The sequence below is a fragment of the Aethalodelphis obliquidens genome, unplaced genomic scaffold, assembly GCF_003676395.1.
Source record: "Aethalodelphis obliquidens isolate GAN/ISIS:26980383/991018 unplaced genomic scaffold, ASM367639v1 scaffold37, whole genome shotgun sequence".
Classification (NCBI taxonomy): domain Eukaryota; kingdom Metazoa; phylum Chordata; class Mammalia; order Artiodactyla; family Delphinidae; genus Aethalodelphis; species Aethalodelphis obliquidens.
This window is the reverse complement of record NW_020837981.1, coordinates 5,343,045-5,366,615: the sequence shown is the minus strand read 5'-3', so window position 1 is coordinate 5,366,615 and position 23,571 is coordinate 5,343,045. Positions and strand designations below refer to the sequence as shown.

General features: G+C 36.6%; 1 pseudogene; it reads right to left on the bottom strand.

Moving 5' to 3' along the window:
• Window positions 1-22,949: 22,949 nt before the first annotated feature.
• On the bottom strand, window positions 22,950-23,123 carry LOC113632678 (uncharacterized; annotated as a pseudogene).
• Between the last annotated feature and the right edge of the window lie 448 nt (window positions 23,124-23,571).

The window sequence follows — 23,571 nt, the reverse complement described above, 5'->3', positions numbered from 1 at the left end:
CGTCTCATCCATCTGCTAAACCATGGGTAGTAGAGGCAGTGAGAAATGGCTTCTCACGTTGTTTTTCTCCTCCTGTCTGCCTCATCTTTGTAGAATTCAATTGGGATCAAAAGTGATGGTGGTCTTTTTTCTCTTAGTTTCTCTTATCTAGTTTCATCCTCCCTAAGTCCTAAATCTCCTTCCTCCTAAATCTAGACTCAAAAGTAAATTAATGATAGATAGGGTACAGGGAGCAAGAAACCCATTTATTGATAAGGGGACAGGAAGCATTTAAAAATATCTCACCCGACTTCTCTCCTTCTCTCATTTCTCCCCTAGGAACAAATCTAAAAAGAAATGATATGGACATATATGATGCAAAACAGAACATTAATTTGCTTTATAAATAAATCTAGAGAGATTTCATGTTTCTGAATTCTGCAAGTGATGAGATTTGGGGATAGAGTCATATTTCACATCATACCAAAAAAAAACAGAGAGAGAGAGAATTCTCTATTGACCAAAGAATTCCATGTAAAACACAGACTTAATATGTTAATTATGTGATTTCTTGTTGGTAGTGGAATTTCTATGCCTATAATTAGAGGAAGAAAATATATCATATATCACACAGGAATTATTAACACATTTGATCACATAAAAATTCATATATCCTAAAACATTAAAATTTGAGACAAACTACAAAGTGGCAAAATACTTTGTAAAATCTTTGACAAAAGGTTATTTTGTCAGAATTTATACAGAATTTTTATCAATCAATAAAAGGCTAAGAACCTATGGAATATAAGTAACAGTCACAGTCAACGAATTAATAACAGATGGGACACAAAGAGCTCAATGAATTTATGAAATCTTATTTGATCTCACTAAGGCCCAAATAAAATTCTATTCAGTCCAAGATATTCTAGATTCCAATATGTTAAGCAGGCAGTTTTCTCTAACTTGTGCTATCATTCTCTGCCGTTGGGTGTGAACTTTCCTAAAAAGCATCATGGCACTGTGTTAACAATTGTCTAAACACTTGTCACTTGTCACTAATAATTCCACCTCCACAAATTTTATCTAAGGAAATCATTCGAAATGTGTACAAGCATATTTTCCCATTTCTATTCCTTACAGAATTTAAAAGTAACTTCAAACTGGAGATAATCAAATGATCAAATATTCAGATTGGTTAAATAAACAAATACATCCATATAATGGAATACCACGTAGACATTAAAAATGCTGTTGTAGAAATGCCAACATGCTAACAATATGTTGTTCAGGTGAAGAAAATAAGTTATAAAAAAGATGTGATATATTTGAAATATATGGGTGTGGTGTGTGTATGTGTGTTTGTATATATATGCTATATCCTAGATGATAAAATGGCATCCTGTTACTTTCCTCCTGACTTGTATCCCAAGGCTGGCTACCCCTGTTAGTACACTGAAAGACACATGCAAGTGTGGTCACATCTAGCACTTTCCTAGACTGGAACTCAAAGCTACCTGTACCACTACTTCTAGCCATCCCATCAGCCCCAGCTTGCAGCTCAGCTCACAGCTCTGCCTACACTGAAGCCTTTAGGAGCAGCTTATGTGAAGATGGTGGCCAGGGCTTTGTTTGGGTCCCACCACACCTGTGTTGCTAATAGAAGGCCTGGCCTTGATAAACTCAGAGCTCGCTGCCCCCTCAGTCAATTTACCTCAGCAGTCAGAGCTGGGCAGCCTGCCTCAGACAAGTTGGAAAATAGAGAAGCTGTTGTATGAGGCAAACAAATGTTTCAGAGACAGGTAATTCTGTCGTCCTTTCATCCCAGGAAAGATAAGGGCCAGAAAGTATTTTCTTGAAGCTGAGCAGTCTGTATGTTGACATCACTGCACCAGCTTCATTAAATGACCTATATTTAAAACTATAGTGGCTCTGAGGATCTTTATATTTAGTGAGAAATAAAAGACAGTATCTTGACCACAATATTTCTTTGCTTAAAACAAAAGGAATTAAAAAATATAAATCTAGAGCATTAAAATATCAATAAACAAATGATTCTGCATGTACTATAAGGAATGTACTTAAAAATTCTGACTTACGTGGTATCATCATCTCTTGTGGCCACCACTTTCCTGACATTATGACATAAAAGTATGTAGACTGAGCAAATCTTGAAAGTTACAAAATCCCTGATAGGAGTTTTTAATGCACCTTCTGTGTGATTGCTTTTAAATCACAAATTAGTTGGTAATTTTAAGAAGTGCTATAGAAGAGAAAAGTTTAATCAGGAGAGCACTAGTTGTCCTTTAATTGGTGACTCCTGACAATTTGGTTTTTCAGGTGTAAGGGACATTTCAGATTAAGAACGTACTTGTTGCTTTGCAAATGATGTAACTGATGGGGATTAATATCCAACATATATGAACAGCTCATACAACTCAACAACCCAATTAAAAAATGGGCAGAAGAACTGACATTTTTCCAAAGAGGACATGCAGATGGCCAACAGGCACATGAAAAGATGCTCAATATCGCTAATCATCAGGGAAATGCAAATCAAAACCACAATGAGGTATCACCTCACACCTGTCAGAATGGCTATCATCAGAAAGAACACAAATAATAAATGTTAGCGAGGATGTGGAGAAAAGGGAACCCTCGTACACTGTTGGTGGGAATGTAAATTGGTGCATCCACTGTGGAAAACAGTAAGGAGGCTTTCTCAAAAAACTAAAAATAGGACTACCAAATGACCCAGCAATTTCATTCCTGGGTATATATTAAAAAAAAAAGAAACACCGAAAAACGAAAACACCAATTCAAAAAGATATATGCACCCCAATGTTCATAACAGCATTATTTACAATTGCCAAGGCAAGGAAGCAACCTAAGTGTCCATCAACAGATGAATGGATAAAGAAGGTTTAGTATATAAATACAATGGAACACTACTCAGACATAAACAAGAACAAAGTTTTGCCATTTGCAGCAACATGGATGGACTTGGAGGGCATTATGCTGAGTGAAATAAGTTGGACAGAGCAAGACAAATACTGGATGATATCACTTATATGTGGAATGTAAAAAATACAACAAACTAAGGAATATAACAAAAATGAAGCAGATACAGATATAGAGAATAAACTAGTGGTTACCATTGGGGAGAGGGAAGCGGGGAGGGGCAATATAGGGGTGGGGGAATAATGGGTACAAACTATTAGGTATGATAAAATAAGCTACAAGGATATATTGTACAACATGAGGAATATAGCCAATATTTTATAATAACTATAAGTGGAGTATAACCTTTAAAAATTGCGAATCACCACATCATACACCTGTAACATATAATACTGAATAGCAACTACACTTCAATAAAAAAGAACGTATTTGTTGCAAGCACATACTTGTGTTTTTAAATTATTTATATTTTGAGATAAATTTTTAAGTTCATCCTGCTGTTTGCCAGTCCTAAAAGTAGTATGATAGGTCAATTTGCATTGACGCTTCTATTTCCTTTCTGTCAATGCTACTCTGAGGCGGAGTAATGAAGCCCTGTTTGTTAAACAAAAAGTTGAAGGAAACCAGGTCATAGATTTGAATCTATATTACAGAACTTCACAATTTTGGACAATTCAGCAAGACCTCATTTTTCTCATTATTTTCTTATTTGCTAAGTGACAGGCTGGAAGAAGAATTAATGAGAAATTTTATCAGAAGTGTTCCATAATGTCTGCATTAAATTAGATGCTACTTAAATTTGGAATATGTTTTCCAGTTATTGTTTTTATTATTATTGACTGTGAAAATGATGAAACATAGCATCCTTGAATTATAGATGTGCATAGTTCAGTTCAGCTTTTTAATAAAAATGCTTGAGCACCTGCTAGGCATCCAACGTTCTTTACGTGCTCTAGATAGAGTGTGCTGTATAGAGAGTGATGAATTAGGCATAGCTTCTGTTCTAGAAAGACCTAAAATCTAGAAGACAGGACCTTAGAGATATTACTAGTCCATAGTATAGACAAGGAAATGACTTGATTCCCTTACTGAACTAGAACTCAGCAAGACTGTGTCCCCTATTCGTGTCTGTGAGAGTCGGGATATTAGGGTGTGACAGAGAGTGACTGTATCATCAGGCTGGTTAAGAGTAAATGACCTATTTAGGATTAAAGAACATCTGAATAGCAACTCATTCTTACCTAAGATTCCAACATAATTTCTGGAGAGAAGGGACAATGTAGTAAAGCGAGAGTAGATTGAGGAATCAAAGACATAGCTTCAAATCCTTGTTCTGTACTGTACGAGCATTTTATGTTTGGGGCAAATGACTAATGTTTCTGAACCTCAGTTTTCTCGTCTGTACAATGGAGATATGCAAAAAGGTTAAAATGAAATCGTAAGCAAAAAGCAATATCCCAGTTCCTTATTCCTAGTAGGTGTTCAAGGATAATAGTTTTGTTTATTAGGGTGAAGTTTAGGAAAGGGCTGATGTCTGGGTAAGGGGAGTTTAGGAGAGCCATATTCCCGATGGAAAGAAGAGAATGCAAGACCATCAGGTTCTCCGTATGTAAGGTCAAGTGGTCAAAGACTATAGATCAGAGATGAGAACTCCAAAAACATGGATGGCACAGATTGTCAGACATTTGTCATTTCCCTGCATTGGTTTTCAATACTTTCTCTTCATATCCTTCTCCATCTCTTTTCTCAGAGAGAACAGCAATGAACGAGTTGAATAATTAAATTCTGTGCATTTATACTCCATAACAAGGAAGGAGGGAGGGTTGGTGGAGAGGGAAGACTAAAGGGCAGGAGGATTTAAGACTTAGAATAAAGGCAAAGGTAACCACAGAGAGAAAGACCTGAGGCACAGGGGAGAAGTGAGTTGAGTGAGACAGAGATGTGACCCAGTGATTAGATCAGAAAGCACCTGGCTTTCAAGCAGTGGCCTGCTGGGGGGCTTGCTGGGGGGCCTGCGATGTCAGGTAAAAGCTGGAAACTTCTCTTAGTGACCTGACCCCACTGGAGAGGCTTCCCTACTCCTGCATTCCCAAGGAAGCTAAAGGGAATTTGGTTTCCATTCTAGAAGTGAACTTTTAATAATCAGGCAAAACCACACTTTTCAGGCAGAGAAGAAGGTGTAGAAGCGAAAGCAGCCGCCCAGCCTGAAGCTGCCAGAAGGGCTGTAGTGTCAGCCTGAAGGTTTAAAAGTCTTCATCCCAAGAAATGGAATTCTAATCACTCTGCGTTAGTATAAGCACAAGAACTCTGCTCAGTTTAATAAACTGCCTTACTTTCATCTTTTACATAATATGTATATAACATTTATAACTTCTACTAATCGCCTTAATGTCCAGAGATGTGTCCAAGAGAAAAAGACCTCAGGATACTAAACGGATTATGATGATCGCCTTACTTGGATTAGTAATTGATTCACATGAAAGGGAGCAGCAGACCAAATTAGAAATAGTTAATTGGCCTTTAGTGGCTTGGGAGAGGAAAAACCTTACACTTTAAATTGTTACCTCCTTGACTGTAGGAGGAAATTTAATTTCTTTAAAATGGAAAAAAAAAAATACCACTCAGAGTACTCTACTTTAAGTGGAAAAATTAAGAACTGTTTCCCAGGCTTTTTGTTTTCTCTTTAAATGTAGGTACGTTTCTTGTCTCAAGTTTCTAATCAGATACCGTATAGATATAGATATATTGATTATTACATTGATTCATGTATCTGCTGATCCTGACATCTAACATACTACTCTCCTTATCCTTCTGATGTTTTTAGCTTAACCAGAAGAAGCAAACCTGTCACAATCAGTAGAAGGAAGGAAAAGAATGTCGTGCAGTGATTAAGGTTCTGGTTGGAGATTCAGAGATTGGGTAGCAATTCCAAACCTATTGCTTATTTGCTGTGTGATCTTATGTAAGTTATTGAATCTCTCTCAGCTGCTTATCCATGGATAAACTTAGTGTGATTATGAGAATTACATGAGATAATGTTTGTAAAACACTTTGCACATTATCTGGTACTTGGTAAACACTCACAAGTGTTTTGTCTCCTTATTAGTAATTTTGATTATGATAATTATAACAACAGTAGAAGGTTATTGGTAAAATCCAACAGGAAGAAAGCAAACAACCCAATTAAAAAATGGGCAAGAGATCTGAACAGATGCTTCAACAAAGAAGATATGAGGATGGGAAATAAACATATGGAAAGATGCTCAATAACATATGTCATCAGGGAAATGCAAATTGAAACAACAATGACATACCACTATACACCTATTAGAATGACCAAAATCTGGAACACTGATAACACCAAATGCTGGTGCGGGTATAGAGGAACAGGAACTCTCATTCATTGCTGGTGGAAACGCAAAACTGTACAGCCATTGTGGAAGACAGTTTGGCAATTTCTTAAAACACTAAGCATATACTTACCATAAGATCCAGCAATTGTACCCCTTCATATTTACCCGAAAGAGTTGAGAACTTATGTCTACACAAAAACTGCACACAAATGTTTACAGCAGTTTATATCAATTGTACCAGGATGCTTTATTCTTGATGCCATTGTTCTTTCTGCCCATGAAATATTTCTCATGCTTATCCATTTGGTACATTCTGGAAACTACCAGTAGTTTCATATGGCTATGATTTAGAATAGTAATGAGGGATATACTGAGGATAAAACCAAGATGTAGAGTGGTCATCTTATGAAGGGATTTTATGTCATGCCAAGCTTCTGAACTTTACCTTTTAGACTAGGGGTTGACAAACTTTCTCTGTAAATGAGCAGATAGTAAATATTTTTGCCTTTGTGAACCATATATTCTTGTTTACAACTACTCAACTCAGCTGTTGTAGTGTGAAAGCAGCCATGGGCGATATGTAGTTGATGGGAATGGCTGTGTTCTAATAAAACTTTTTTTACAAAACCAGGAGGAGGGCTGGGTTTGACCTGTAGGTCATAGTTTGCCAAACCCTCTTCTATACTATAAAGAGTTTAAAAAGGGTTTTAATCAAGCAAATGGACATCAGCATATCTGAGTTTTAGAAAAATTACCTTGATGGTGGTGCAAAAATGTATCAGGAAACAGTAGGACTAGAGAGAGGAGGATTAGTTAAGAGACCTTGACAATAATCTGTGCAAGATGTAGAGAAACTATGACCTAAGGCATTTGTGATTGAAATAGGGTGCAAGAGATGAAATAAAAGATGTAAGGAGAGTAGAGTTAATAAAATGGTCATGGATTAGTTAGAGTACTTGAAAGATAAGGAGGGTTGCTTTAGCTTCAATGACACACTATTCCTTTCAATGAGATAGAATAAGAGAAAAAGAAACTACATTTAGTGGAAAGATACTGAGGTTCCTGGAGTTTATCCAGAAATCTGGGATACTGTTACATAAAGGAACCAAAGTGGTCTCTGTATATTAGCCCCTTGTTTATTCTTCACAGCAGGCTGAGACCCATTAGCACAAAAGCCTGCCAATGCCAAAATCCAATTTGTACGCATCTGACTGCTTTAAATATAACCCAAGCAAGCAAATTTCTAGTGATTTAGAGCCTGCCTGCTTTGCATACCCCACGAAACTGTACCCAACATCTGCCAGCTATAGATAAAACCCCTGGCGCTATTAAAGCCCCAAGCTGCTGCAGCCCTTTGGAATTCTCTGCCCCACAGATTCCCTTCTGTAATGCTGAGAGACATCTCTAGAGGGTAAGTTCCCCCCTCCTCTCCTTCTTTTCCCTAAGCGTTCCCTTGCCTTCATCCCCAGTGTCTCATGCTGTGAGGTACGTCCCCCATATGAAATCTATCAAAATATCACCAAAATAAAGCTTGTGGGTGCTACTGCCACCTCATGGTCATATCTTTTTTCCTTGATCAGCTCCCCAATCCCTTCAACGTCCTGCTGGCACAGTGACAGATGCAAGATTTATTTGGCATATGTGGGATGTTTAACGTCAAAGGAGGGGGTGATTTTTCCTGGGGAGACCATATAGAGTAAGAAGAAGATGTTAAGGACAAAACCTTAGAGATTCCTCAGGAAACATCATTACACGATGGCCATGAAGAAGATAAGCAGCTTGAAAAAATCACTAAGAAGGAAATAAGACAATCAGTTGAGAATGGCATAAAGGAAAGAGGCAGTTTCAAGAAAAAATGGAACGGTTCAGCATCAGATTCCACAGAGAAGTTAAGTAAGGCCAGAAATACACACAATTCACTGGATTTGTATGTTAGGGTACCAACATCCAAATGGTACTTTCAGTGGTACCATTGGGACAGAAGCCTACTGACAGTAAGTTGAAAAGTGACTAGTAAGTGAGATAAGTTTTGAAGTATCAGGCATTGGGGAGTGAATAAAGCATGAATACTGAAATGGATTGCTGAGTGACATGGATATTCTTGACGAGGATGGAGAGTAAGAAGCAATTCACAGTGTGGTTTTCTCTAGTGGTCTGCAGACATCCATAAAAATTACCAGAGAAGAAAAGACTGCATTGATCCAAGGAGGAAGATTTTAAGAGCAGAAATCTTAGATAAACAAAGAGATAAAACCATTGTAAAGCTTGGTGAGAGTTTGTTTGGTGTGTTAAATCATAATGTTTACATTGGATAAGGAAAAAACCATGATTCCTTGACTAGATCACGGCCCTGAAATAGAAATACCTTAAAAGACATGGGTTTCCAGAAAGTATCGACAGCAGGAGTGTTGAGAGTGAGGGATAAGAAAGCTGGATGGGCAGGATGATATAGAAGCTCACATCTGGTGCTATGGAAGGAGAACTGTCTTAAAATCAAGCTAAGATCTGACTTGTGATTCTCTCACTTCCTAGCTGGCTGACCTCTGATGAATCACTCATTGCCTCTGAATTCAGATGAATGGTAAAATGCAAACATTTACTTCTCTATAGCATTCAGTTGGTATCAGACTCAAGGAAAATAACAGGTGTGATGATGTTTTATGCAGATGTACGATTGGTGTACTTATGGCCCAGGGGATGCTATGTCCGTATCACTCTTGATCCTCTTTATGTTAGAAAACAGAAACATTCAAATCAACGGTTTTCAATCCTGACTGCTTATAATTTTCTACAGAGCTTTTTAAAAAACACATATGCTTGGCTCTTCATTCTCATTCCAGATTCAGAAGAGGATTTGTATTTTTCTTTTAAAGGAAAAAACCCTCTACAGGTGATTCTCATGTGTAATTTTAATAATAAGAACACTGAACTCATGAAACTGAAATGGGGAAAGCAAATTCCTGTGGTTGTGTTTCTGAAGTAGCTGAATCATTTATTTGACTGTCTTGGAATGGAACAAATATTGTAAGAAATACCAGATATATTTTTCCCTCAAGTAATATTAAGATGTGAATTATCTTATTCTACTCAACAATTTTATGAGATACTTGTGGCTTAACTTCCTCACAAATACATTCCAATTTAAAATATTTTTTATGGTAAATAAGTGGCAAGAGTATTATAGTCTTTGGAAAGACTGACAAAAAAGTCATCAAATGAAGATCAAATACTTGGGAAGATTTTGTATAGAGTTGAATGGCAGAGGAGATGGGAGATAAAATGCAGCTTTTTGAAATTTTGCATTTTAATGTAATTGGTATTTTTATCATATGTTATATTTTAACATTTTCAAATACATATAGATTATTTCATTTTGTACACACAGTACCCCTTCAAAGGTGATTGCTATCATTTCTCATTTACAAACACTGAAACCAAGGTTCATGGAGTGACTCACTGAGGGTCACACAACTAGTAAGTGGCCAGGCTACAATTCAAAACCAGATGATTCTACTTAAAATTTCACACTGTTGAAAAATCTCCTCAAACTGAGAAGCAAAGGCAAAAAAAGAGCCAGGTCCAGCATGGCTGAGTTGAAATCATAAGTTTGGTAACATCAGTGAAAATGTCAGAGTAGGCAGCTCCAAGGGTCTGTCTCTTCACAGAAACACTGACAAATTGAGCAAAAATTCATAATCAACTGTGTGAGAACTCTGAAAAACAGTCGAAAGTTTACAGAAAACAAGCAAACACTGAAGCAAGAAAAAGGCAACGTAAAAATGGTAGGAAAGCTTTGTGGCAGTTTAACCTGCCCCTGCCCCTCCCCCACCTCTGGCTATCAGTGGTCTTGCAGTAGCGCAGGTTTCCAGGGTGAGGGCTTGCTTGGTCTTTGGTTTTGGAGGGAAAAGAGCAGACCTTATTCTCAAAGAATTTTGTTTGTTTTGACCTGTTTGTGGGCTGTCTGAAGCACTGATACAAGGCACTTTGTTTTACATAATTGGGAACTTTTTTAGGGCAGAGAAGGGCATTTCTTGAAAACATTGTAAGGCAAATGAACAACCCACTCCCACATGGGGCTAAAGATGATAGTTGACATAACAATAGACATACTGAAAGTCTGGGAGAAAGAGATTCATTGGAGAATTAGGGAAATGAAACTCACCCATGTATAACAGGGAATTTAGAAAGTCACACACAATCCCAGGGCAGCATGCATGCTCAGAAAAGGCCTAAGAAAACCATGACTCTTGCTGATCTCTAGGCTCAGCACAAGCAGAAAGTAAAGGCTAAGACACAGTTCAAAATAGCCTGGCTAAGCAGTAAAGGAGTACCCAGCCCAGAGCTAATGTGCAAAGGCTAGGAGAGGTTCCTTCCTTCCTTCCTTCCTCCCTTCCTTCCTCCCTTCCTTCCTTCCTACCTTCCCCTCTCTCTCTCTTTTTCTGTCTCTCTCTCTCTTTCTCTCTTTTTCCCTCTTTCTTTCTTCTTTCCAGGGGTTCAAGGTAAAAAAACTAGCTGAACACCAGCTAAAGGAACAGAGACTTCAGAGACAACAAATGATAAAGAATACAGACCTTAAAAAAATAATTTGGAAAAGTCACTAAACAAAGAAACAATTACATACAAAGCAAAGAACAAAAAGAAACTGTGAGGAGGGAGGAAGAATCAGATTTCTAGGGTTACCACATTATAACATTCAAGATATTCAATTTTCAACAAAAAAATCTGAAGCACGCAAAGAAACAAAAAAATACGTCCCCCCATGCACAGGAAGAAACTAACAGAAATTGTCCCTAAGGAATCACAGACATGGTGTGACTTACAAGATAAAGACTTTAAATCAACTGTCTTAAATATGCTCAAAGAGCTAAAGGAAACCAGAAGAACAATGTCTCACCAAATAGAGACTATCAATAAAGTGACAGAAATTATAAAAAGGAACCAAGCCTAAATTCTGGAGCTGAAAAGCATATTACCTGAAATGAAAAATTCACTGGAGGGTTTCAATAGCACACATGAGCAAGCAGAAGAAAAAATCAGCAAATTTGAAGATAGGTTAATTAAAATTATCCAGTATGAGGAGCAGAAAGAAAAGAGAATAAAAAAATAAACAAGAGCCTAAGAGACCTGTGAGATACTATCAAACACACTAATATACCCAAAATTGGAGTCTCAGAAGAAGGGAGAATGGAGAAGAAAGAATATTTGAAAAAATTATGGCTGAAAATATCCCAAATTTGATAAAAGACACAAACATACACATCCAAGAATCCCAGTGGACTCCAAGAAGGATAAATGAAAAAGAGATCCATGCCAAGGGATATTATCAAACTGCTGAAAGTCAAAGACAAAGAGAGAACCTTAAAGCATCAATAAAGAAGTGAGTGCAACCAACCTTGCCAACACCTTGATCTTGGACTTCTAGCCTCCAGAACTGTGAGAAAATAAATTTCTATTGTTTGAGCTACCCAACCTGTGGTATTTTGTTATGGCAGCCCTAGCAAACTAATACAAAGTTAAAAGTATGAAATATTGCTTAAGAAATTAAGAAAGATCTAAACAAATGGAAAGACATCCTGTGAATATGGGTTGGAAGACTTAATATTATTGAGATGGTAATACTACACAAAGTGATCTACAGATTCAGTATTAATCCCTATTAAATTCCAATGGCCTTTTTTGCAGAAATGGAAATGCTGATTCTCAAATTCATGAAGAATTTCAAGGGTCCCCAGATAGTTAAAACAATATTAGAAAAGAACAAAATTGGCAGACTCACACTTCTCATTTTCAAAACTTACCACAAACTGCTGTGATCAAAACAGTGTGTTATTGGCATGAGGACAGATCAGTGGAATAGAACTGAAAGACCAGAAGTAAACCCATATATCTATGGTCAACTAGTATTTGATGAGAGAGAAATAATACTTTCTTCAAAAAATGGTGCTATAAAGACTGCTTTACTGGTTGTCATTTCTTTCCAGCAGATATACCAGGAAAACATATTGAGGAAAGAACTAATGGAATAAGATTAATTTTATGTGGAGAAAAAGACCACTTGAGAAATAGTTATTCATTCAACAAATGCTTATTAAGCACCTACTATGTGTCAAAAAGAGGAAGGTGGGCCATGGGACAGATTTTGGGAAAAAATTACTTTAATGCTTTATAAAAAAATATTTATTTATTTATTTTTGGCTGCGTTGGGTCTTCATTGCTTCGTGTGGGCTCTCTCTAGTTGCGGCAAGCAGGGGCTACTCTTTATTACAGTGAACGGGTTTCTCATTGCGGTGGCTTCTCTTGTTGCAGAGCATGGGCTCTAGGCACGTGGGCTTCAGTAGTTGTGGCTCACGGGCTCAGTAGTTGTGGCTCGTGGGCTCTAGAGCACAGGCTCAGTAATTGTGGTGCACCAGCTTAGCTGCTCTGCAGCATGTGGGATCTTCCTGGACCAGGGCTTGAACCCACATCCCCTGCATTGGCAGGTGGATTCTCAACCACGCACCACCAGGGGAGTCCTATTCTAATGCTTTTGACAAGTACATCAAGACTGTCATGCTATGTAAAAAGGGGACTCCACAGCTGCCTCCTAACTTGGAGGCTGCCAGTTAGAAGAAAGGACCGTTGCTGCCATGAACGTCGTCCTTTCATAGCATGTTCAGAAAAACAATACTTTGGCAAACTACTGAAATATATATTTCTTCCCTACTCCATTCAATGGCTTAGAATTAATAAGGAAAAATAAAAACCTAAACTGACATTATTCTTTCATAAGGTTTAAAAGTTGTGGAAAGGCTGTATCCCTGAAAGAAATTATTTCTGGATCTCTGAAAGATCAATCATCTTATTGATCATCTCAGTCAATCGTAGGCTCTCCCCCGCCTCCCGTCTGTACAGATGGGCAAACAGAGAGAAAAAATTACCAGAGAGAGAAACATTTCAATGTTTGAAAAGGCTGGCTTAATTCAAGGAAGCAAGGGGAATGGCACATTTGAAGTGGATGCTACATGTAAAAGAAGGAAATATGAGAAAGTCTACTTTGAATGAGTTAAAGAGAGTGAGAGAAAAGACTGCAATGAATAAAAAGTGAAATAATCTGACACCCAGAAAGTTTGCCTGGAAATGAAAAATGTGGTTTCCAAAAATTTAAAGTTAAATAAAGGGAACAGAGAAAAGCAGATTATATTCAGTAGAAAAGCAAATCATAAAATGTAATGACAAAGTAAGAAGTTCTCTTGGGTTCAGAGGAAAAGAATGAGGTAAATAAATGGGGGAAAAGATTTAAAATGACATGGAGGATATATCCAGAATTTTTAATTTATTTGTCATTGGAATCACAGAACAAGAGGGATGGGAGAGTAAAAGCAGCCATTTATTGAGTGGTTACTACATGCCAGACCAACATGTATTTACTTAATTCTCATACAATCTTACAGGGTAAATGCTATTATTATTCCCCCATTACAGCTGAAGAAAATTAGGCACAAAGTGCACCTTGGACAAATTATGGAATTTGCCCAAGAGACACAAGAATGGACAAGGATCTAAATTCAGGATTGTGAACACGATGCTGTATCATCTTCGAAAATTAAATGAAATGTAACCAAAAATGACTGTTTTTTCTTCATGATCAGATTGAAAGGGGTTTGTAAGTAAGTTGGTTGCTTCTCACTTGGTTCGAAAGGACAGATGTACCATGAGATTATTTAAATGTCATGTTTATCATCTGCAGGTACTTCATGGTATTATATTTGATTGTATTTTTTTAATCCACCTGGACTAAATGCTAGTGAAGATGAAATATAAATCTTTCCAAATAATTATTATCACTGTCCATTTAGTGAATTTTATAATTTCCCTAATGATTGGATATGCCATCTATATGCACTAAACTTGATAAATTCACATTCCTGCTTCATCTTGAGTGCAATTTATAATTTAAAAATTTCTTTATAATTATCCACTTAATTGAGATTTTAAAATTTATTAACATAGGGCTGTATATAGAATTCTGTTTTACATATAACAATTTCTTCAGCATCTGTGATTATATACACTTTAAAAAATTTTCCAGCTTGGGTTATTTAGTACTGACAAAGATTTTGGCAGAAGGATCATAAGGGATTTTACTTACTTCACTGAAGTTAAAATAAATTGGAGGTTGGAAGGAATTTCCCAAAACTTTTTTCAAACTTTGTGTGAGATCCCGAATAGTTCCCTACCACCACAGCGCCCCCTGCAGGTGTATGAGCCTGAATGACAGAATGTAGCCTGAACCTGAGGTGCCAGTGGGCCCACTGGGCCCTGGCGCTTCTGGTTAACATGCTTTGCCTTTGTCTGGTGCAGGTATTGTAACCATGGCATCCTGACCAAGCTCCAACTTGATTCTGTATGGTCAGACACCAGAGACTGCTGAAAAAGATGTTTTTCTCTGGATTTATGCCACAGGCAAAAAAGGCAGCAGTTGTATTCAGGATGTCATCTCCCAGGAGAACTGGAGCCTGTAAGACATCGGTGGAGTGTGCATCCATAGTGCTTGATAGCACAGTGCTTTACTTATTCTTTCTTTCTTTTTTTTTTTCTGGACTGGTAGTTTGGGGTTAGTAGATGCAAACTATTACATACAGAATGGATGGACAACAAGGTCCTACTCTATAGCACAGGGAACTATAGTCAATGTCCTGGGATAAACTATAATGGAAAAGAATATAAAAAAGAATGTATATGTGTGTATAACTGAGTCACTTTGCTGTGTAGTGCTTTATTTTCTATAGCCTCACACAGCTCTCACGGACTCCCAGTTATTTGCATGCATGGAAGGTCCCCGGGAGCTGAATGTCGGTGAATACTTAACATATATTATGGTTCTTGGGGGTATGATCAGCAACTACTCCTCTGTAAAGTTCCTAGGCATGACCCTGTGCTCAAGCTTTATACAAGGGTGTTCACTGCTCAACTGTTTATTATAAACAAAGAAACAAAGAGCCTGAATTGATAATGGTATGAAATCAGCAAAACAAACTACTCTATATGCAATTGGATGTAGTAGGCAGAATTATGGTCCCCACAATCTCTGCACCCTTGGTGGTACTCCTGTGGTTATGTTATGTTACACGGCGGTGAAAGGAAATTTGCAGATAATTAAGGTTACTAATCAGTTTATCTTAAGATAGAATGATTATCCTGGATATGTGGGGATGCCCAATGTAATCACGCAAGCCCAGCAGCTAAAAGCAGGAGAGGAAGACAAAGAATTTTGAAGCACGAGGATTCGATGCACTGTTTTGGCTTGAAGATGAAGGGGACCCTTGTGTCAAGGAAACAGGAACATCATTTCTACAGTTGCGAAGAACTGAATTCAGCCAACCACCAGTGAACTTGGATGAGGAGCCTGGGCTCCAGCTGAGAACTACAGCCCCTGCCAATACCTTGATTTCAGTCGTATAAGACCCACAGGAATTGTGAGATGATACATGGGTGTTATTTAAGCTGCTGAGTTTGTGGTAATTTGTTATGGCAGTAATAGATAAGTAATATATCTTGTGAAATATCATATCTCTCCTAAAATTATGTTAGAAATAATGATGAAAGGGACTGAAAAACTAAACTGAAATTATGACTCAGAAGTATAGAGAAAATGTACTTTTCTTAATTTTATTCTATAATTTATATAGCCTTTTCTCTCAAGTCCCCTCCCACAGGTTACTGGGAAGAATGACCAGTATTCAGTCTAGTTTTAAGCCAAGCCAGTTCAGTTTGATAACTTAAATGGTCACTTTGGGTAATATTCAGTCACTCCTTCATAAAAATACTCAGTTTCACAATTTCTTCTCCTTCTCCTGCTTCTGTCTCTAAGTTGCTATGTATTTGAAAGGACACCAGACTGGATGATTTAGGAGAATCATGGCATTGGAAGGGGACAAGGTCCTCTTATCTTCACGGTAACTTTTAATCTATGCTTGATCTGCTGGTCTTTGGGACAGCGTTCCTTCTGCCTGGATTCTATGGTCCTGCTGGGCTTCAGGACAGAGCATTTTGGTTGACTTTGCATATGCCTTTCCCCCAACCTTGTCTCCCTGGCAGAGTAAGACTCTTCATGGTCTGCCTATGTCTCTGCTTTAGTTTAACTCAGAGAAAACTGCTTTGTGGTCACTGCTAGAGATCCCCCCTCACTCCCTTTCTGGTACACCTTCAACAGGCTCCATAGCAGGATGTGCAGCATCTGTGGATGTGTCTGTATCACACAGAAACTAAAGGTAGCAAGGAAAAGCAAGACCTCTCTGGTGCGAGGACAGGGCCAATCCTGAGATAAAAGCAGAGTATACAACTATCTCCTTGTCTCAGTCCCGTCCTTTTGTGTCACCTTTCTCCTTTCCTATTACATCCCCTATGTCATATCCTCCTATCATCAGGAAGAAAGCATTCTGAATTTATTGGCATGTGTAGAAGGCATATCTCTGCCAAACTCTGGGAGGGCTCTGTAAGTACGCATCCTTGAGGCATTGTTGTTGCAATTTTAAATGGGGGAAAGATAAAGGAAGTTTGAAAATCGTACCTCAACTGAGCTCACCTTTCAAGTTAATTTTCTTATGGCAACATACTAGTTTTCTTACCAGAAGCTGTACATTGCTTTGTTCTTCCTCATTTCTTCTGAAACATATGCTCAACTCCCTGCGGGAAGATGGATAAGGTAAGAGAGAAAGTATATTAACAATGTTTGAAATACCAACACATTAAAACTACTTACTTATGATCATAGTAAAATGATTATATCTTATTAAATAAAAGAATCGTTACAAAACAGTATGCAAACAATAATGATATAAAAAATGTGAAAACCTGAGTACTAAAAAGTTAAATTCAATTGCACAGTAAGAAGGCTGTCGAGATTTTGAATTTATTCTTTGTGCCTTTCTTTTCCAATTTTTGTGCTGTGAATATAAACTGCTTTTATAGTTGAAAAAGCAATGGCATGTTATATTTAAAAATAGGTTACTTAATGTACATATTTTTCCTTCTTTTTTCTTCTTTGTGATCTAAGTTATTCCTCTAGTAAATTCCCCCATCACAGGTTCTCAAGTGTCATGTTGGTCAGTCTTGGCGTATCAAAGGTGTCATGCAATTTGAAGTTACAATTCATGTGAATTGAGAAATTTTCAACATAAGTCCATTGCTCTCTCAGAATGTTAATAATTCCAACTTCTCTCATCTCTTGAAATGCATCACTATTCTGTAAGTTTATTTGGCTTTATATTATTTTAATATTCGAATAGCTAGAGTCATATCTCAGATGTGTTTTTCTTAAATAAGAATCTAATTCAATGCAAATCAAAATTACAATGAGGTATCACTTCACACCTGTAAGAATGGCTATTATCAAAAGACAACAAATAACAGGTGTTAGTGAAGATGGAGAGAAAGGGGAACACTTGGCACTGTTGGTGGGAATGTAAATTGGTGCAGCCATTATGGAAAACAGAATAGAGGTTCCTCAAAAAATTAAAAATAGAACTACCACATGATCTAGAAATTCCAGTTCTGAGTATTTATCCAAAGGAAACAGAATCACTAACTCAAAAAGATATCTGCACCACCACGTTCACTGCAGCATTATTTATAATAGCCAAGGCATGGAAGCAACCTAGGTTTTCATAGATGGATGAATGGATAAAGAGAATGTGATAGATATAATTCAGCCATAAGAAAGAAGGAATTCTTGCTATCTGAGACAACGTGGATGGACCTTGAAGGCATTGTGCTAAGTGGCATTAAGTGAGAAAGAGAAATACCTATGATCTCACTTATATGTAGAATCTAAAAAAAACCCAAAACACACACACACACAAAATGAGTTCATAGCTCCACAGAACAGATTGGCGGTTGCCAGAGGTAGGAGGCAGGGGGTAGAAGAAATGGGTGAAGGTGATCAAAAGGTACAGACATCCAGTTATAAAATAAATAAATCATAGCATTGTAATACACAGCATGGTGATGATAGTTTATAATTCTGTACTGCATATTTCAAAGTTGCTTAGAGGGTAGATCTTAAACGTTTTCATCACAAGGAAAAAATGTGTAACTTTGTATGGTGATGGATGTTAACTAGACATTGTGGTGATCATTTTGCAATACGCAAAAATATTGAATCATTATAGGTACATCTTAAGCTAATATAATGTTATATGTCAGCTATACCTCAAAAAATATCTAATTCATTGTTTCAAATTCCATTATTGTGTTAGTTCTGGGCACAATCAGGAGACAGAGAACATACCAGTTATTTGAACAGAGATAATTTAATAGAAAGAACTGTGAACTAAATACAATGGCGTTTACCAGGAAACTAAAAGGGTAAAAAGCTTTTTACCCTTTAAAGTATCAGGGTAGTAGCAGTTGTAGGAAACAACTCTCACTCCTAGGGCTGGGGGAGCAAAGGAAAGCAGCCTGAATTATTAAAACTTAGTAACCCAGAAGAGGAGCCTCTCAGAGCTGAAACTTATACCTCTGAAAGAGGGAGCACTGGCTGGCTAGTGCTGGTGTCTCTAAGGTTGTGGGAAAGATGAGGCTGGTTTTGTGAGTGATGGGAAAATGGCAAACTGAGTTGAGCTGCTGCCACTGCTGCTAGCAGGGTGAAGAAGCAAGCCTGGGTGTCCCTCTTTCTAACATTAGGCAGTCAGGAAGCAAATAGGAAGGAGCACATCTCCACCTCTTCCTCCAGCCACGCAGTCACCCTCTACTGCCCTCTACTGGCAGACTCAGAGGCAGCTGACAGAGGAAGAACGTGGTTTGCAGGGTTTCAGCCCAGCTTTATTGAGCAAAGATAGAAGAATTCTTGTAGAGTTGAAAGAGTTACTTAATAACTGCAACAAACATAATATAATGGAAATATTTATGTTTAAATAAAATAAGAGAACCATCTTAAATTTCAAATACCTGTTGTAGGAAAAGAGTGTCATAGGCAGATAGATGACCAGATGTTATTTTAAATAGAAGCCAATTAATTCTTCTTGAATAAAAGAACACATGAATGGATAAATGAGTGGATGAAAGGTGGGATGGATGAGTGACAACCAAAGCCCTCCTTCTAGAGGTTTTTCCCTCAGCCCATCACAGGAACTCCTTTTCACAGAGTTTGCATGAAGAGTTTGTCTTGGTAGGATGTTAATCATCAGTCTGGATTCTCAAATGCTTTAATCACCACAAGTCATTTCTACAGACAGTATTTAGTTCTGGTTGCAGTCATGGAAAAGAAGAGACAGTTCATGAAAAGTGTGTTGGACACATCTGTTTCTTTCTCACAGAATCATAGGAAGATACCTTGGGCCCTACTCTAAACCATATGAGGCAGATTTTGTTACTAAACAGGAATAAATGAATGAATGAGAAAAATGTATGAAATATTTGTTATTGACTCACACGGCTTATTTTGTGGTAAGATTTCAGGCTATGGCTTGGTTAAAAATGAATTCTATGGCAGTGAAGAAAGCACAGAGTAATAGGCTCACTGGAAACTAAAATCCAAACTTCATTTATGAGCTCTAGCTAAATCAGCTTTCTACGTACTTCCAGAAAATATATCCAAAACTTTAGTAGGACAAACTGATAAGGGACTTCCTTTGGCATTTACCCATTAAAAGATAAAGTTTGATTTCCCTCACGATTTTTGAGCCCATAAAATCAAATAAGAAGATAAAGCACATTAAATATTACATAGAGGCTTTTTAACACAATGAAAAGTCCATGCCTGAATTTGGTGTTCTTTCTTTTGTCTTTACAACTTTGCAAATGAAAAATAAAAAGCTTCTGGTAGAGGACAGATATAAATCAAAACCCAAATATCCCTGGGTTTTGGTGATTAAACCTTTCATTTTGTAGAGCATCCCCCCCACCCCCCGAATTAACATCCCTTCATCTGATTTTACTCAAGGTAGAGTAATGCAAAAATTCAGATATGGCCGTTTAAATTGTTATCTTCACTTGTTATCACTCAAAAACTAAGAAGTCAATTCTAATCACATTTTTAATAAAATAAGGCAAATTCAATAGATATATTAGATAAAATATCTTTAGGTAAAGCATCTAGAGATTTTGTTGGAAAATTCAATCGTAGTTAAGACTCATAGATTCTTCTTTAAAATGAAACAAGAAGTGGTCTTCTCTCTCCAGCATGTTCTAGATAGTTTTGGCTAGAGTTAGCCAGCTCTTTGACAATCTTTTTTATACATTTCATAATATAGTGTAGAAAACTTTGAATGAAGATCAAGAAAACCGGGATTTGAGTTTCATCTTCTCTGAATCTTCATTCCTTATCTGAAAACGATGATATTTTTTAAATCTCTGTTTATTTCCTAAGGGTTTAGTGAAAGACAAGTATGATAATACTGGACATTCTGTTATTTATAAGGTATGTAATCTTTTTCAATCTTTACTACTTTATGTGTAAAGAACCTACAAGGTTTTTATAATGAAACAAGTAACTTTACAGGTGTACACAACACAGTCTTTAGCACAAAAAAGGAGTTAAACACATATTTCATTTAAACGTTAAAATGAAATAAATGGATTCTATGTTCACCTCTCTTCCCAGTCTTCTGAAAATATTTTACATTTCAGTAGAACCTTACCTTCTATTAACATTTATGTTTGTTTTCTCACTTAAAACTTTCAATAACTTTAAAATGTTTATGAAATTCTTAATATACTCCAGACTTTGGGTTAGATGCTGGGAAAGTCAAGAGTTTACTCTTAAGAATTGCAATCAGACTCACATATAAAAATTCAGTTATAACAAATATGGTTAAGTCCCATGATAAGGGGTGTTGAGAAATGGATGGATTTAACTGATACATAAGTGACATAATCAACAGGATTTGATGAATGTTTGATTGTGGGCAGTGAGACAGAAGGAGAAACCAAGGATGCCTTGGCTTGGGAAGTTGCGTAGATAGTGGTCTCATTCAGTGAGATAGAGATTTTGAAGACTAGGAGCTTTGTGTGGGAAAGTGATGTGTTCAGTATAGAATGCAATTAGTTCGAGGTACCTTTAAGATACCAAAATTGAAGTGCCAGTTGGTAAGTTGATTTATATCAGTTGAGCTCCAGAAATAGAGTTTTAACTTGGGGATAGGATTTAGGAGTCATCAGCATATAGATATAACTTTTCCATCTACATAGTATGACAGTTATATAATCGTCTTCCAGGAGAAAATATACTTGAAATATATGAACCCATGAGCATTTTTAACCAACACTCAGAGATTCTTCTTTAAATGGACTAGGTAAGCAGACTATTTCAATACTAATGGAGCCTGAGTAGGGTCGACCCATCTTTTTTCATCATTCAGATGTGGATTTATATAAGGGCAGGGATAAATTGTCACACAAACTGAAAATTCATTCAAACAGATGAAGTCACACGTGCCAAGAGAGAAATCTTCATTTCCTCCACCAAAAATCCTCCTTTTTATCACAATTCAGCAATCTGAGAGAAAACAGGGCTTAACAAGCAAGTCATTGTTCAGATACTGAGGGAGCAAAGTTGGGTCGATATTTTAATTTGAGTCCTACAATCCAAATAGCATTTCTTGACACTGTGCTGATTCTTAACAGCCAGTGCTCACCTCACATTTCATTTTAGATCAGCTGCTCTGGAGGACCCATTTAATATGTAACCCCCAAATTGCTCTCCTAAAAATCTGAATTTGTAGACTTCAGAGGCTCTCATTTCTACCACTCTCTCTCATCCCTCACCTCCACCTTGTTCATGCCACCTGTTTAATCGTTAAAACTTGTTTAGTGGTATTAAGACATTTAAAATGTATTAGCCCTTAAGAAGTAAACATGTATTTTTGTTGATATTTCATAGGAAAAGAATTATAAATATCTAATAATTATATGAAAACCTGCGTACATTTATTTATGATAAAGGCAAGCTGAACCAAAAAAAAGCAATTTGATTTGTCCACCGATCATGTTGGCACAAATTAACAAAGTTTCAGAATACCCACCACTGAGTGGAAGGATTCTGAAAATTACATATACTGTTGAAGGCAGTATATAATTGATAGAGCCCCACTTAAAGGGCAATTTGACCATATCAATTGAAACTTTAGATGAATATTCTCTTTGATTCACACATCTTAGAAATTATCCTATGTTTATTAACATGTGTGGAAATATATACATCATCTATGTAATATGGGAAATCAATTTAACTTCCATGTGCCTCATTTTCCTCATTTGTAAAAGCATAACAATAATATTAACTACCTCGTAAAGTTGGTGTGTGGATTAAGCTAGTTATTGCACGTTATTGTACATAAATTACTTAGAACAGTGACTGGCACAGTGATAATAATATTGATAATAACATTAACAATACTACTGGTACTTCTAGCACTAGTTGTATTTATTGCAACATTATAATACTGAAAAACAACCACTGAAACATTAATTTTTATCAGTAGGATACCAGTCAAATTAATTATGATATATTCATTCAGTGGCATATTCTATGTGTGTACTGAAATAAAAGGTTTCAATAATACATTATTAAGTGAACAAAGGGAAATGTAGAACAGTGCATAACCTAAGTTTGCATTTATGTGAAAAAGAAAGGATATATGTTATATATGAGGACATATAATTGTTGATGGGAGTTATTGATGGAGATGGGATGCAAGAAATTCTTTAAACTACTTGCATTCATAAGTCCTTTGTTATTTTTATAATGATAAAAGCACTGTCATAGTAAATATAAGCAGGAAATATTTACTGATATGGAAAACCACTCTCAATATATTCCTACACTTGATCTTAGCCAAAAGGCCGAGAAGCGATTCAATATATTCCTAAGTGAAAATAACAGACTACAACAGTAAATATTTATTCATTCTACTATTCATGTATACATACATACATATAATTTGGAAAGCTATATGCCAGCATATAAACACTAATTCTGTATAGTGGTATTCTTGGAAGTTCTATTTCTCTGCTCTGCTTTATTTCTACAAATTTTTTAAATAAAATAACAATTATTTTGACATGAGGCAAACAATTATTAAAGATATTTGCATGCATGTATATATAGAAAAATATTAGTATGCATTCTGTCTTAAGTATAAAAGTACTATTTAAGTCTTTATGATTTTCTGTATCTTCTATAAAATTTCATTAATATTTAAATTATAAACTGGCATATTCTGGGTTTAATTTCAGCCTTGAAAATTCTAGCTATGTGAAACTAGTCTATTTAAATATTTTTTTCTGAGCCTTTGTTTGCTTC